This window comes from Ictalurus furcatus, chromosome 17 (assembly GCF_023375685.1).
Source record: "Ictalurus furcatus strain D&B chromosome 17, Billie_1.0, whole genome shotgun sequence".
Classification (NCBI taxonomy): Eukaryota; Metazoa; Chordata; class Actinopteri; order Siluriformes; family Ictaluridae; genus Ictalurus; species Ictalurus furcatus.
In genome coordinates this window covers 317,351-333,643 of record NC_071271.1, presented here as the reverse complement: position 1 = coordinate 333,643, position 16,293 = coordinate 317,351, and the positions used below count along the sequence as shown (strand labels likewise).

Sequence of the window (16,293 nt, the reverse complement as noted above, 5' to 3'; positions counted from 1 at the left end):
AGAAAGCGTTCCCGGTTCTTTAAGTGTGGAATTTGAGGATTAATTGTATCGTATAAAGGGTATAGATCAATAACGACGTGTTTTTTAACGCGTATTTGCGCAGGTGTGGTTCCAGAACCGACGCGCAAAATTCCGCAAACAGGAGCGCGCGGCCAACGCAAAGGGCGGCGGAAACACCGGAAACGCCAGTGTTACATCCAAGAAACCGGGCGAGGCGCGCGCATCCTCCGAGGACGACGAATCTAAAGAGTCCACATGCAGCCCGACACCGGACAGCACGGCGTCTTTACCAAGCTCGGCCAACACCACGGGCAGTCCGGGTGCGAGCAGCCTCAGCCCCAGTCCGTCTTCCGGTGGCTTTGGCAACGCTTCGAGCTCGCCGTCCATGCACCACGCGCTCAAATCTCCCGCGTGGCCCGGTGTCAATTCTGCTGCTCCCGCTCCCGCTCCGGACCTGCTGAAGAGCTGGCAGCCCGGAGACAGCGCGAGCGCCGGACCGTTCGCCGGTGTGCTCTCATCCTTCCACAGAAAACCGGGCGCGCTCAAGACCAACCTGTTTTAAACACACACACACACACACACACACACACACACACACAACTTAGCGCGTAGTTTACTCTCCTCTCTCTACCACCTCCTGCTGAATTTTATGAGATTTTTTATTTTATTTTATTTCCGTTAGAGCTGGACTCCCGGTTATTATTTATATGATCATTTTGGACTCTGTGTGAGTTTCTTTCTGCGTCACAAATCACACATCATTCAGACTTTATTCAGTGCGGTTTGGGACAGAGCAAGCTCGGGCTGTGTGTGAAACCGCGACATGTTCACTACATGCACTAGTGCACTAGTTTGAGAGATTTAAAACTCTTAAAAAAAGCCTACAGTTGGTCCGGCTTCACTGTAGGGATTAGGGATTAGGGATTAGGGAACAGGGCTCTGTTCACACAGGGCAAGTGTTCCCTTATATGCGCACTTAAGAGGGTCCCTAAAAAGAAGACAGATTCATCCATTCTAACTGAAATAACCTGTCTCACAACCTGTCTGTCTCACAGCCGGTCTCACACATTCACAATTCACTTCAATAGATCTTTATAAATCCTAAAGATTAAAGTTAAGGGTAGGGGTGGAGTTAGGGTGTGGTTAAGGTGGAACTGGGGCGGGGTTATGGGCGTGGTTAGCATTCTTACATTTTCTTGAGAAATGAACACTTTCACTGAGTGATTCAAATCTGAATGTATTTCTTCACAAAACTTCACAGACACACTGAGTCGACACTGACTGCTCACTTTTGGACATAAAGTACACTACTCAGACTGTAAAGAATTATTCTGTAACTAATTTAATAGAACTATTTAGAATTCAGCCGATCGTCCATTTTAAGTGCTGTAGTACATTTCTGTAGCTCCCTACATAAGTGTACTACTACATCGGGGACAGAAGTCTTTATTTGTAGTTTGATCAATATGGAGACATTTGGGAAAAGGCCTTTATTTGAGCGAGTCTCGGAGGACAGTTTACAGAACACATTCAGGAGAAAGAAGGTGACTTCTTTTCACATTACAAAAGCTTTTGAGGAAACAAAGGAGGTTCGATCCAATTAGCAGCACAGTGTTCCTCACTGGGGCACGTCCTAAACCGCTCACCACTCCCTCACTACACTCAAGAAGTTCTTTAGACTCATGCCATGAAGAGAATGATTTATTTATTTATTTTATTGTTCACAACGCTCAGTTAACACTTTCACAAACAGAAATATGGTACAACATTTATTCTTCAGTTCATCAAAAGGTTCTTTAAGGAACCCCAAATGGTTTCTCTGTAAGTTTTTGAAGGCTACATGGAGAATTTTAATAAGACTGAATCCTACAGCTGGTGTAGTGCACTGTGTGTCTAACACAGAACCTGGAATGGCTGGTTATTCAGTTATTGTGCCTCGGGTCCATTCTGAGAGTCAGCCTTTAATTCAGGACAATCTCACACCGCATCAAATGAGCCGTTTACCCTGGAACAAAGCGCGCAATGCATCATGGGTATCGGTATCATTTCTGTGACGTCACTGACACAATAACGTGGACTTTTCTTATGGCATTAGCACACGAAGCTAAGCTGTGTCCCAATCTGCAGTGGTTCATTCTGCTTTTCACTTTTCCACGAGTGTGATTCCTCAAACTGAGCAGATTAACACTGATTTATTGAAATTAAGGGAAAAACTGGGAGTTATTTTTCATTTTCATTTTTTTTTTAAAGCAAATGCGATTACTTCTTTTTTCAGTAAGCCTCCTAAAATACTAGAACATGAAAATATTTTGTAAATATTAATATAAATATTGGTTAGTTTCTGTTTTTTATTCTGGTGCTGCTTCATTCACACGGCCGCGTCCCAAACCGTACACTTCCTCACTAACTAGTGTGTTTAAATAACATTCCGAAGTGGTACTAATAACCACACTGTTTAGTGCTGAAGTGTGATTTGGGACACAACCTGTTTATTCCGTTCATTAAAGGCACTGTAAAAGTGGACAAAAATAAACTCCATTTAAAGCACTGTCTCTGTGTGAGATTTAAACCCGCAGCACACCTTCTTTATCTTTATAGAAACTTTATAAACTTTTATTCACAAAAACATTAAATCCACATTTAGGTGACTGTTTAAGAACATTTAAAGAATCTTGTGTCTGTAGTGTGATTCACAGGAAAATCTGTTTTTGTTTTAAAACAAATTTACAGGAACATAGTGGAATTTTGTAAACAAAGCTAAATGGTTTTTAAAAAATCTTTTACAATTGAATTATTTCACTTCATACATTTATTTAAAATCTTCAGCTGAAGTGACTTAGTGACTTTATAAAGTCCTGAATGTTGTCTTTCTGAAATAGATTAATTAGAATAATTTTTAAACACAGAAACAACAACAACGACGACAACAACAACAATAATAATAATAATAACAGTAATAATAATAATAATAATAATAATAATAATAATAATAATAATGAACAGAAGACGTCCCGTGGTTTATTTGGTTTGATCAAACCGTCCTTCCACATTTTCCACAAAACACTGCGAGAACTTTATCCATCTCTTGATCTACTTTATTTCTATCATTTTATTTTTACTGAAAACCCAGCTCTCCAGCATGAAATTCCAGGGAGCGCATTGTGATCATCTACACAAGTTGATGTTTGGTTCTCTGATGATCAGAAAACACCTTCATGTTATAACGGTACAAAAATGAAGTGCACATGCGCAGAAACCCACGTTAACACCAGCACGACACGCTGCTGCGTGATTCGCGCCGCGCTTCCCAGTGGGTCACGCAGGTATTTGGTCCCGCGCTGCGCGGTTCTTCCGAGTTGCCCAGTTTAGACTTCCCATAGTTATCAGAACACCAGTTTACTTATGACGTCACTGGTGTTAGGGGTAGACTCGGTACAGTGGTGGAAGTCTGTCTCCGTTCTCAGTGTACAGTGTACTCACAGCAGCACATCACATCAGTGTTATACTCGTTTCACACACACACACATACACACATACACACACACACACAAGCAGATCAGCTGAAGCATTTTATATTTAAACATTTTACAATGATAAATTATTTAACAAGAAACAGGTGGAAAATATTAAAAGATGAAATAAAAAGGTACAACAGTAAACAATCAGCTTCAGGTGTGTATCTATCATTTACAATGTAAATGTGATCATTTACATTTCCATAAAATATCCAGCTGGTCAGTGATGCATCATCACTATATCGGTATTATACAGCCCAGTCTTACTTATTATACAGCTGCAATCATGTGATTCGACCCCCATTGCAAATCAGGTTTATTGTCAAAATGTACAGACTTTCAGCTGTTTGCGATGAACAAATCAAACAAAAGCAGTTGAAATAGTTCGACACACCGAATGCTTCAAGCGGTTTCCCCAAATTCAACTGAAAATGCAACTTCTAATGATTTCTCCAGTTTCAAAAGTTATTCACCCCTTCATGGCGAGCATCTTTAGTACTTAGTAAAGCTCCTTTTGATGTTCTGACCTGCTGCAAACAAGATGCAGAGCTTCTGTCAGCGTTCCTGAGGAATCTTCTCCCGTTCCTCGTGAGTAACGGCCTCCAGTTCAGTAATATTCTTGGGTTTGCGTGTTGCAACCACCGCCTTCAAATCCCACCAGAGATTTTCTATGGCCTTCAAGTCAGGTGACTGTGATGGCCCTGTAGAATCTTCCAGGACTTCTTCTGCAACCAAGCCTTAGTGGAATTTGAGGTATGCTTGAGATCATTGTCCTGTTGGAATGTCCAATGATGCCCAAGCTTCAGCTTCCTCATAGACGACGTGAAGTTTTCTCCAAGGATTTCCTGATACTTCAATGAATCCATCTCGCCTTCCACACGCTGCAGGTTTCCAGTGCCAGAGGATGCAAAGCAGCCGCAGAGCATCACCGAGCCACCACCATGCTCGACTGTGTACAGAGTGTTCTTTCTTCATTCTTCTTCCTCCAGACATACCGCTGATCCGTCCTGCTGAAAAGTTCCAGTTTTGTTTCATCGCTCCACAGAACAGAATCCCAAAACTTCTGTGGATTATTTATATGATTTTGAGGTGACTTTTCTTGTGCTTTTGGGTCAGTAGTGGTGAACGTCTTGGAGCTCTGTCATGGAAACATTCTGTGTACACGCCTTACTGTGCTCACTGAAACTTCACTGCCTGTTACACCAAGTCTTGCTGCAGGTCTTTTTGCAGTCACTCGAGGGTTTTTCACATCCTGCCTTCTCAGAAATCTGCTTGCAGCCGTTGATAGCTTCCTTTTTCTGCCCCGTCCAGGAATTTCATGTACTTTCTGCCTCTAGCCAGTTCAGGTATTTCATGCGTTTTCTGCCTCTAGCCAGTTCAGGTATTTCATGTGTTCCAGCTCAAGCACACCTGCTGCAACTAATTACACCAGGAAAAATATTCATATTAATATTATAGGTTTAACCCATCTTTATAAAAGTAAAATGATTATAATGCTGTTTACTGTGTAACACTGAATTATTTAATTAATGTGTAAAGTTGTGTTGTAGTTTCAATCATTCTAATATCAGCTTTAATTTATTCTGTAATGATCTCATTCTTTGTGTTTAAATTTGCGATGGGGGTTGAATCATTTTGACTGAAACTGTAACAATTCATGTTGGATTAACTTACTGACATTAACAAATATTAAAACAGTATAACATTAACATTAACTTTATATTATGAGTAATGTTATGTAATTCTACTCTTATTAATAAATGAATCATTGATTGTTTTGTTGTTCAGAGGTTTAAACACAAAGAATGAGATCATTACAGAATAAATTAAAGCTGATATTTGTCACGTATCGTGACGGAGCGGAGATAGGACGGATGCAAGTGCAGTATGAACAGATGTTTATTTTAAAAGAGAGACAGGCAGACAAATCCAAAACGTGATTCATAAACATAATCCAAAACAGGCGAAGGTCAGGCGATCGGCAAACAGGCATACACAGGGTTAAACATGAATCAAGGTCGTGGTCACGGAAAACCGGGTCGATAAACAAAACGAGAAACATGAACTATGACGAGGAACTGAGAGCGGATAACCCAGCGTGAACTAACTCTAAACATGGAACGTGACTATGACTACTCTCCCTCTCTTCATCTCTCTCTCTCTCCATCAGTCCCTCTCTATCTCTCTCCATCAGTCCCTCTCTCTCTAACTTCGTCAGTCCCTCTCTCTCCACCTCTCCCTCTCTTCCTCTCTCTCTCTCCATCAGTCCCATTCTCTCTCCCCATCAGTCCCTCTCTCTCTCCCCATCAGTCTCTCTCTCTCTCCCTCCACATCAGTCTCTCTCTCTCCCTCAGTCCCTCTCTTTCTCCATATCTCTCTCTTGCTCTTCATCAGTCCCTCTCTCTCTCTCCCTTTATCTCTCTCTCACCCCCACCCATCTCACTCTCCCCGTCTCACTCTTGTCATGGGTGAAAGTGGTCCAGTCCTCCTGTGTGTCCTTCACTTTCTTCATCACCACCAGTTTTCCCGCCTCCACGTCCACGCTGAGTGTGTTTTTCTGACTCTTCCCTATTTTAGCCAGTTCAGCCAGGTACATGTCCGGCTTCACCTGACACACACACACACACACACACAGACACACACACACACACACACACAGACACACACATACACACACATACACACACATACACACACACACATACACACACTCCTTGTGAACAGCCCAGTGACATCTGTGGGACATGTTTTTGGTCTCACTTTGACAAAAGTGAGGTACAGCAAGCACCACAGTGCTGTGTGCATGTGCAGGTGTGTGTGTGTACGTGCAGGTTACCTCGAAGGCCTGGACAGGAATGGCCTTGCTGTGGCGTGTCAGGGGGGTGAGGGGAGAGGACACACTCATATCCTGGAGAGCCTTCAGAGCCTACAGACAGACAGGGGGACAGGGAGAGGGAGTGCAAGAGACAGAGAGACAGACAGGTAGACAGAGCTTAGTAATCACTTGTCAGCTAAAACAGGTTTTAAATAAATGAAAGCGAGGGAGCTGGTACCGACTCTGGAGTAGGAACTAAAATCAGCCCTGTAATGGAAACACCTGCAGTGGAAGCCGACTCCCACTGTGGCTCATGGGAAAATAAAAAGCTGTTCTAGCTTTCAGGTGCCAAAACCTGTGCCACTGTGTGTGTGTGTGTGTGTGTGTGTGTGTGTGGGTGTGTGTGTGTGTGTGTATACCTTCTTCTCTATGGAGGACAGTAGGTCCTTGAGGATGGCCAGTTTAGTGACGAGATTCTCCAGTTCCTGATCTCCACCCTGACTCACAGACTGTGTGTGTATGAGAGAGAGAGAGGGAGAGAGAGAGAGAGAGAGTGTACGTACTCCCAATGTACTCCCAATTCTGTTGTTGTCTTAAAAACACTTTTAATTTATTAAAGATATTTGTCCTATCATCCGCTGTATTAGGTGCATAGATATTGACAAAAACAAAAGAAAACCCATTAGCCTCAGCTCTAACTGCGAGTAGTCTCCCTGGTTCAATTTCCTTTTCAGACAGAATTTTTACTTTAGAAGATGAAGTTTATGAAGGACCTGGATTGTGAGATTACTCTCTCAAGCTAGGTGGGGCTTAGTAAGCCCCAGAGGGGGAAAATATATTGAAAATACCTATGAAGTGTAATCAATATGTGTAACTAACATTTGGATATGAGAGAGAAATAGTTTGTATATATTGTAACCTTATTTTTGACAGGTCTAGGTCAAATGTCAAAAAGATACATATTCTTACTCTCTATATATAGGTCAAAGGTCATGATCATAAAATATATATAGTTATGTTAAATCCGGTTCACATACATTCCAGACACATATGTTCCCATACATGGTATGGTCATGTCGGTTCCCATGCATTCCAGACACCCACACACGTAGCACACATGTTCTTTCCATTCACATAGAATATGAAGCATTCCGAGGTAGGTCTAGGTCATAAAATATATGTATAGTTATGTTAAATCCGGATCACATACATTCCAGACACATATGTTCCCATACATGGTATGGTCATGTCGGTTCCCATGCATTCCGGATAAACACAGACACACATGTTCTTTCCATTCACATAGAATATGAAGCACTCCGAGAGTCAGGCCTAGGTCAACGGTCAACACCGTAAAATCCCCGTTCCGATGCATTCCCGCACACACACAGACACACACACACACACACACACAGAGACACACTCGCATGTATACGAACCTGTCTATGAAAGTTGAGCACTTCGAAAGTTTGAAAATCGGCAAAGGTTCGATAGAATTTCCAGAGTCTATCCTCCAATACTTCCAGACACCATGGATTTCTCAGCAGGTAAGAATATGTATTTTAAACAATTAAATAGTTAAATATAAATTGAAATACAATGTTTATGTAATTATCCATTTGACAATGATATTAATATAAACTAAAACTAATCTTTCTGAGTACAACAATCATCATCCTTATCTGGTCATTATGTAATCTGGTACGATACTTTATCTAAAATTTTAATATTCATTACATTTATATTACAGTGCAAGACCGAGTTAAGCTCATCTTATTCTAGTGTATAGGTAATTAAAATTTGTCTCTTAGATCTGTGTAGTGATCTAAAAGGGAAATATTAAGTTATTAAAAGTATGTTTTATTTGTTTTACTGTTTTATTGACAGCTTCATGATTATTTCTGATGATGAGATTCCCGAAACAACAACTCATGACCTTTTGAATCTGAGCTCCACATGTAAGTCATAACATAAAATCATGAATGTTTCATGCTGTAAAGTCTTTCATACGTAATTATAACATTGTTTGTATCATATTCAGAAGTTGAGGGAAACGTGACTAACAGTGCTTATGACGAGATATTTCAGGTGAGTTGACGTATATTTTACCTTCTATTTACCCAGCACAAAAAATAAAACAAAAATAAATAAATAAATAAAAACTCTTTCACATGTTCTGTGACTTATAGATACGAGTGATGCAATAGAAGACCAAGAGGAAATCATCTCGAGTTATTACAATTACAAGAGATCTGTGCAGCGTGGCGTGAATTCTTCGACGCAAAGACTGATTTATTGGAAAACTTTGGACAGATTGATTATACACTTGAATCTGGTCAAGTTACAGATTTTGTCCCTTTACTGTACAACACACTTGAAAATGTGAATAGATGCCTCTCGGTGAACATAAAGTTGATTAGAAAATTGTATGATAGATATGGCGCAGAAACGACCGAAATGCAGTTCGGATATAGAGACTAAAAAAAAGAGAACCGAAAATTCTCCATTATCCCATGATTTCTTTTATGATGGAAACTAGAGTTCTTCAAATGGTCCGTTATATCATGATCTGTACACAACCCTGAACCCATGTTTAACTGAAGCGATCAACTGGCTGAATGAAAGTTTAATTCCGTCACACCAGGATGTTAGTGAGAGAACTAATCAGAGTCCAAATTACGACGTATCAAACACATCGATGACGCCAAACCATATATTTTCTGAATTAAATCAATGTCTGCTAGAGTTACATAATAACCTAAATGAACACGGTCATTCAGTACAATTAAACCCTGATCTAATCGATGCAGTCAATCAGTTGAATGAAAATTTAAGATCGTCAGACCAGAGCAATACTCAAAATGAAAACCCCAGCCGAAATTCCAGTCAAACTGTATCAAGTACGCCGGTGACGTCGCATGACATATTTTTTTAATTGAATCAATGTCTGGTAGAGTTACAAAATAACCTAAACGAACAAACAGAATCTATGCAGATAAATCCTTGTTTAATAGATGTGGTATATCAATTCAATGAAAATATGTCACTATCTCCCGTTCAGAATATCGTCTCAACTCCAGAAAACGCTCAGGAACCTAGACCATTATCTTCTCATGATATGATATACGAACTTAATCAAAGTCTTATGAGGATAAATGATAGTCTGGTTAACTGTCAATATTAAGAGATTTTGAGAAAATATCGAGTAGAAATGAAGCGTTTTTGTTATACAAACAACAGACATGCAGTCTCGCTGAAGATAATAAGGCTGGCAGCGTGGTTCACAGGTGCCATATATATATCATGCGACATGCTTAATTGCCACGTCACCTGATCAATATTCCACAAAATTCGGAAAACGATAATGAGTACAACCATCCAATGGAAAACATGCACTCGCCCGATATCCAAGATTCTCAAATGGAAAACATGCAATCGCCCTATATCTAAAATTCTCAAATGGAAAACATTCAATCGCCCGATATCCAAGATTCTCAAATGGAAAACATGCAATCGCCCTATATCTAAAATTCTCAAATGGAAAACATTCAATCGCCCGATATCCAAGATTCTCAAATGGAAAACATGCAATCGCCCTATATCTAAAATTCTCAAATGGAAAACATTCAATCGCCCGATATCCAAGTTGAGCAATGAGCAAGATGGTGATGAGCAAGATGGTGATGGATTAGATCCTAATATTAGAATAATTAATCGGGAAAGATTCAACAACACTGAGCTTAGGAGAAGAGTGAATTTTTCTTCGATCGCTAATATCGACAGCTTTGCAGATTTTTATAATTATGTTTTAGAGATTTTAAACAGTGTGATTGAAATCACTAACAATTTAATTTCTGCTAAGGATGTAGTCACCGTTGAAATCAGAGGTGATACGATCAATGTTTCATCATGCGTTCAATTAGACAACGGTGTCATCGATTTACATTCTTTTCTGACCATGCTCGAAAATGCAATTCAGAGTGGTGGTGGAATTAGAAGGAAAATAGGCTATATATTCAAATCAGAAACCATACAGAAGAAAATGAAGCATCTATACATTTTTCACAACAGAGACAACACGCGTTTCACCTTGTGTGTTAGCCAACTTTTGAATCGTGAAAAAAATGATTTTGAAACCGAACAAATCGCTAGAAAATTACAACACGATGTGGGATTATCCATAAACACCGCAGTCAGCTTCGCTGACGCACCGAGATTTGAGAGACATTTGAATTGTAAAATCGTAATCGTACACTGTTCTGCTAGCAAAGCCGGATACTCTTTCTTTCAAACTAGCAAGACTCCCCACAATAAAAAAACGATTTACTTGTTTTTGCATGACAACCACTATTATGGGGTTACAAGTATCACCGGACTTTTAGGAACGAGTCATGTTTGTCATTTCTGCCACTCGGGGTTTGACGATTTATGGAAACATAAATGCGCTTATAGCTGCAACGTTTGCATGATCCCGATTGTTACAAACATCCTAAGAATGTTACTAAATGTCCAGAGTGTCAGAGACTGTGTAGCTCACATTACTGTTTCGAGAGGCATAAAGCAAAGATTCAATCGCTCAAAGGCGAATATTCTATGTGTGAAACAGGATTCTACTGCGGTAAATGTCAACGCGTGATACGGGATAAACCTTCTAATCGTGAGAATCACGTATGTGCACATTCCAAATGCATACTCTGTGGCCAAAAACTCGACGAGGATATCGAGCATAGATGTTTTATACAGAGGGCTAGGAACGAATGCAAAAATACGGATTATGTGTTTTACGATTTCGAGACTAGGCAGGAAACAGGAACTCATGTAGCCAATTTCATATGCTGTATTGATTTTAAGGGAGAGGAGTGGGTGGCTGAAGGGGATGATTGCGTCAGTGCCTTCTTTAAGAAGTTTCAGTGTAATACATACAACGGTTATATGTTTATCGCACATAACGCTAGAGGGTTCGATTCATACCTTTTGTTAAACCATTTGGTGAAAGAAGGAATCACACCCGAAATCATAGCGCAAGGTGGTAAAATTTTGTGTTTCATCGATACCGCGTTTCGCCAGTCCTACATTGATAGTCTATCGTTCTTACCCATGAAGTTGAGCAGCATCCCAAAAGCCATGGGGTTTTCGGAAAGCAAGAAAGGCTATTTTCCCCATTTCTGGAACACTGTAGAACATCAGGATTACGTAGGACCGTATCCTGACCCTAAGTTTTACGGTGTAGATGGCATAATGCCTAAGGATAGAGAAGAATTAATTAAGTGGTACAGAACGGTTTCTGACAAAGTCTTTGATTTCAAGAAAGAGATGGCCGAATACTGTATGAACGACATATAAATTTTGAGAAAGGGCTGTATAGCTTTCAGAGAAGAAATTCTGGAAATTACAAAGGTCGATCCTTTTAAATCCATAACGATGGCATCTGTGTGCATGAAAATCTTTAGAACCAAGTTCCTGCGTAAAGACACTTTAGCTATTCCGCCACTTGATAATTACATCACCGGACAGAAATCTTTCTCAACACCTTCCATACAATGGCTCGAATATGTTTCAAAAACGCAAAACCTACCCATTCGCCACGCTTTGAACGAAGGTGAAGTCAGGTTTGGCACCTATTACATAGATGGTTACTGTGAGGCTGGGAAAACCGTAAGGTTTTTGAGTTTCTTGGATGTTTTTATCACGGTTGTGAAAAGTGTTTTCCCTCAATGACCCCGCATCCTCTTACCAAATCAAACGCAACCTTCGGAGATATCCGTCAAAAATCGATGGAGAGAATTAAAAATTTGCAAGACACTCTCAATTTGCAAGTCACTCTGATGTGGGAACACGAGTGGAATGAAATGAAGAAAAACGACAACCGTGTGCTAAACTTTCTAAAAGACTTTGACTTTCCTGAGCGTTTAAACCCTGGTCTTTACGGCGGTCGAACAAACGCGTTACCGCGGTCGAACAAACGCGTTACATTTGCATTATGTAGCTCAACCCGGTGAGAGAATCGATTATTTCGATTTTACTTCTCTTTACCCATTCAGAAATAAGACAAAGACGTACCTGATCGATCACCCTATCATCATTTATCGTGACTTTCAACCTCTGAAATATTATTTCGGTATCATTAGAGCAAAGGTATTACCGCCTATGGGTCTGTGGGCACCTGTTCTACCATTCCGTGTAAAAAGCAAACTCCTCTTTCCTCTATGTAGAACGTGCGCTGAGCATCAGCTAAAATGATGTGATCATACGGCTCAGGAAAGAGCTCTTACCGGAACATGGGCATCTATCAAAATTGAGAAAGCTGTCGAAAAAGGTTACAAAAGTCTAAAAGTGTTTGAAGTGTGGCACTTTGCTAAAAGGTCTGATAAGCTTTTTACGAGATACATTAAAATGTTCCTCAAGACCAAACAGGAAAGTTCAGGTTATCCGTCCTGGGTCGTTAATGAATCCTCTAAGCGTGAGTACTTTCACAGCTATAAGGAGAACAAAGGGATTACGTTGGATCGGAAATTTATCACCGTTAATCATGCCAAAAGATCAGTGGCTAAACTCGCACTAAATTCGTTGTGGGGTAAGATGTGTCAAAGACCAGACACATCAAACACGACCTTAATTCGCGATCCTGCTGAGTTTTTACAGTTCATGTTCTCCGATATTTATAATGTGAGTCAGTTGTCTTTTTTGAATGAAAAGGTGGTGATAGTACAGTAGCGTTACGCAGACGAGAGACTGATTAAACCGCTGAATGCTAATGTATTCATTGGCATTTTCACTACAGCATACGCTAGACTTGAGCTGTACAATTTGATGGATCGATTGGATCAGCGTTGCTTGTACACAGACACTGACAGCGTCATTTTTAAAAGTAAAGAAGGTGACTGGATGCCGCCCTTAAGCGATTACTTGGGTGGTCTTACCAGCCAACTAGATGATGGCGATCAAATCGTGGAATTTGTAAGTGCAGGTCCTAAAACCTATGGTTACAAAACTGTAAAAGGAAAAACAACCATGAAAGCTAAAGGCATTACTTTAAATTGTATCAATTCTGAAATTGTCAATTTGAAATCACTGACAGAACTGGTGGACGAGCGAGTGCAAAATCTGGATCAAACCGGTCAACTCGTAACCACGCATAACCAAATCGTGAGAGATAAAAAGGGTTTTCATTTGAGAAACAAATCACAGTTGAAAAGGTTCAGGGTTGTGTACGATAAGCGTGTTCCCTTTCAAAAGGGCCGAGACGTTGCATTTAGCATAACAGTATGGGACCGCCTTGCGTGCGTGACCAGTATCTGAAGCGTGTGTAAAATCATGCCTCTACTTATAGGCCTGCCATGATCAGGTGACATGGCAATTAAGCACGTCGCATGATATATATATATGGCACCTGTGAACCACGCTGCCAGCCTTATTATCTTCAGCGAGCCGAAGCGAGTCTGGTTTCAGAGCCTCGCGGATCTGGGCCAGCCGCTGCCGAGGCAGCCAGCCGTCTCAGGTTCGGGGGATCTCTTATAGATCCGGAAGAGGAGCCGGAGATGAGTGCTGCTCTATCTCTTGCTTTGTCTTCCGGGTTCGGCTCTCCGCTGGATTTTGGAGCTTGCGTCGCGACTCCTCCTTCCGCTATGGAAAGCCAAAAGGTAATAATTCCTCTCTGACTCCGAGGAGTTAGAAGGATGTGTTAAAAAATGAGAGCAGCATATAAAGAGCTGCTTGAAGTGATTACTAAGGCTGGATGAGCCAGTGAAAGTAAATCCCTCACACTGCAGAAACTCCCCTGTCTTCCAGAAGTGCATGACAAAATATCAGGCTTCTCGGGGAATACCATGCATAAGCCATTGTTGTGGATAAAAATGACATGAAATAAACATGAGGGAGACCTAGTATCCAGTAAAGGGGAGAAGAAGAAATGACGGGCACCTAGACACACAGAAGCGGTATTAGGCGGATATTGACGAATTGGATTCACACTTTAAATATCTTTTAAGAGTAATACACTATGGTTTATTAGTCAAAAAGTCAAAAAGAAGTATAAGAGCTGAGGAGTGCTAACACACACACACACACACACACACACACTCTCGTACAGTCAAGGGCGGGCATGTAGACATAACACACACACACACACACACTCTCTGTCTCTCTCTCTCTCTCACACACATAATATTATAACTTTATAAGAATAATAAAAAGGAGTATTAAGATATTATAAGGGTAATATCTTATAATAATAAAATATATACTCTTTATAAAAATAAAGAGTAGTAGGATATGTAGGATAGTAGAAGGGTAATATAATGATATTATGAAGTAGGAAGTACAGTAAACCATTTTGCAAGCAGTATAACTATATATAAAATAGAGATATAGAGCAAATATGAAAATAAATTATAAACTAGAAATACAGAAAAATGTAACTTACTCATAATTCAGACGGTGAAGATTCTTGTCTCGCAAGGAAGGCCTTAATTTTAAGAGAAAACCATGAGGAGCCATTTATAAGGGTCGCTGAGTCAAGCTGCCACCCCCCCCCCCCCCCCCCCCCCCCCGCGAGATAATATTGAGACCAAGGTCTTTCTAAATTGTTCTGTCTCTCCACTTTTGAACCTAATGGTAACTTGGAAAGTCCTTTTTCAAAACATAATGGTAAACTGGAAAGTCCTTTTTCAAGACACAATGGTAAATTGGAAAGGCCTTTTTCAAAACATAATGGTAATGTAGATGAGCTCTTTTTTAACCCTATTGGTATTGATATCATAGTCTTTCTGAAATATATTGGTTATCTACTGTGTAAATACAGTATAAATACTGGAGCTTGAGCTCCAGGTGTCAGATCACTTCTGAGAATTCTCATTGGTGTGGATCTCGTGTGGTGGAACGGAATCAATAAATCTGGACCCTTGCTTCTTCTCACTCACGGCTGGTGTCTTTTTTTCTGTCTCCAACTGGGTTCAGAGGTAGATGTGAGTATTTGCTTCTATGTTGAATTTTAAGTGTTTTTGGGTAATAGGCTAAATTTGAGCCAGCACCATATTCATAACCCCACGATGTTGGATTATTCGGCCATTGTGGGAATGAACGGCATGGCTATTTAGCTACGCTGAACGTGGAGGAGGCGCTTGCGAGCTACCGCTCTCCATCGATGGCAGGTAATTACGGTGGCCGGCTTTGCATCCAAACCACTGCATATGGCCACTGTGGCATTGGTGGGCAAGCCTATGCAGTAGTAATCTTGCTTGTGGGTCACTGCAGACAATGACAGTGTTGCAGGCCTACCAAGCAGACCTGCTGAGTGAGCTCAACATATGGCGGCATTCAAAAAAACCAATTCCTTCCCTGTTGTCTCGAGCTCACCCAGGCGTCCATGAATGGAGCCTGGGCCAGCACTAGTGTGAGGGAGACCCAGAAGGCAAGTATGGCAGCCCGCCAACCCCCGTAGACAGCCAGGGGAACCGCTCAGCCACAGTCGCGGTCTGCTACTAGGACTGATCTGAGAATAGTCATAAAGGCCAAGCAGGCAAAGAAGAGCGGTCCTGAGAGGCCGTGGAGGGATGTATCAGGGGACATGAGGTTGTTAGGGCAGGTAGCCCCCAGTGCTACTGTAGGGCCTCCCCTAGCCAAGGCGGTCCCTAAGTTTTCATTGTTCTCTCAGCCTCAGTGTTCTCAGCCTTCCCTCCAATAGAATGTGGAATAGTTAACGTCACTAAAAGACCATCGGGCTGGCAGCGTGCAAACTACTGCCAAATGTGTCTCCATGGGTTCTGTCTTCCGTAGAAAAGGTTACCGGGTCCAGTTTATAGCTCGACCCCCCCGTTCACAGGTGTGCTCATCACAGTAGTCAGCACAGACCAGAGCTCGACATTAACGCAGGGAGTAAGTTCCCTTTTGGACAATGGGGCCATAGAACATGTACCCCGTTCCCAAAGGGAGGGAGGTTTACAGCCATTATTTCCTGGTCCGCAA

At 41.1% G+C, this 16,293-nt stretch overlaps 1 long non-coding RNA gene across 1 annotated transcript; it reads right to left on the bottom strand.

Moving 5' to 3' along the window:
- Window positions 1-5,396: 5,396 nt before the first annotated feature.
- On the bottom strand, window positions 5,397-13,899 carry LOC128621676 (uncharacterized). Its single transcript, XR_008388301.1, has 4 exons — window positions 13,721-13,899; window positions 6,750-6,839; window positions 6,352-6,441; window positions 5,397-6,123 (listed from the first exon to the last, which is right to left on the bottom strand). It is a non-coding gene; the product is annotated as an uncharacterized LOC128621676 (long non-coding RNA).
- Window positions 13,900-16,293: the final 2,394 nt, after the last annotated feature.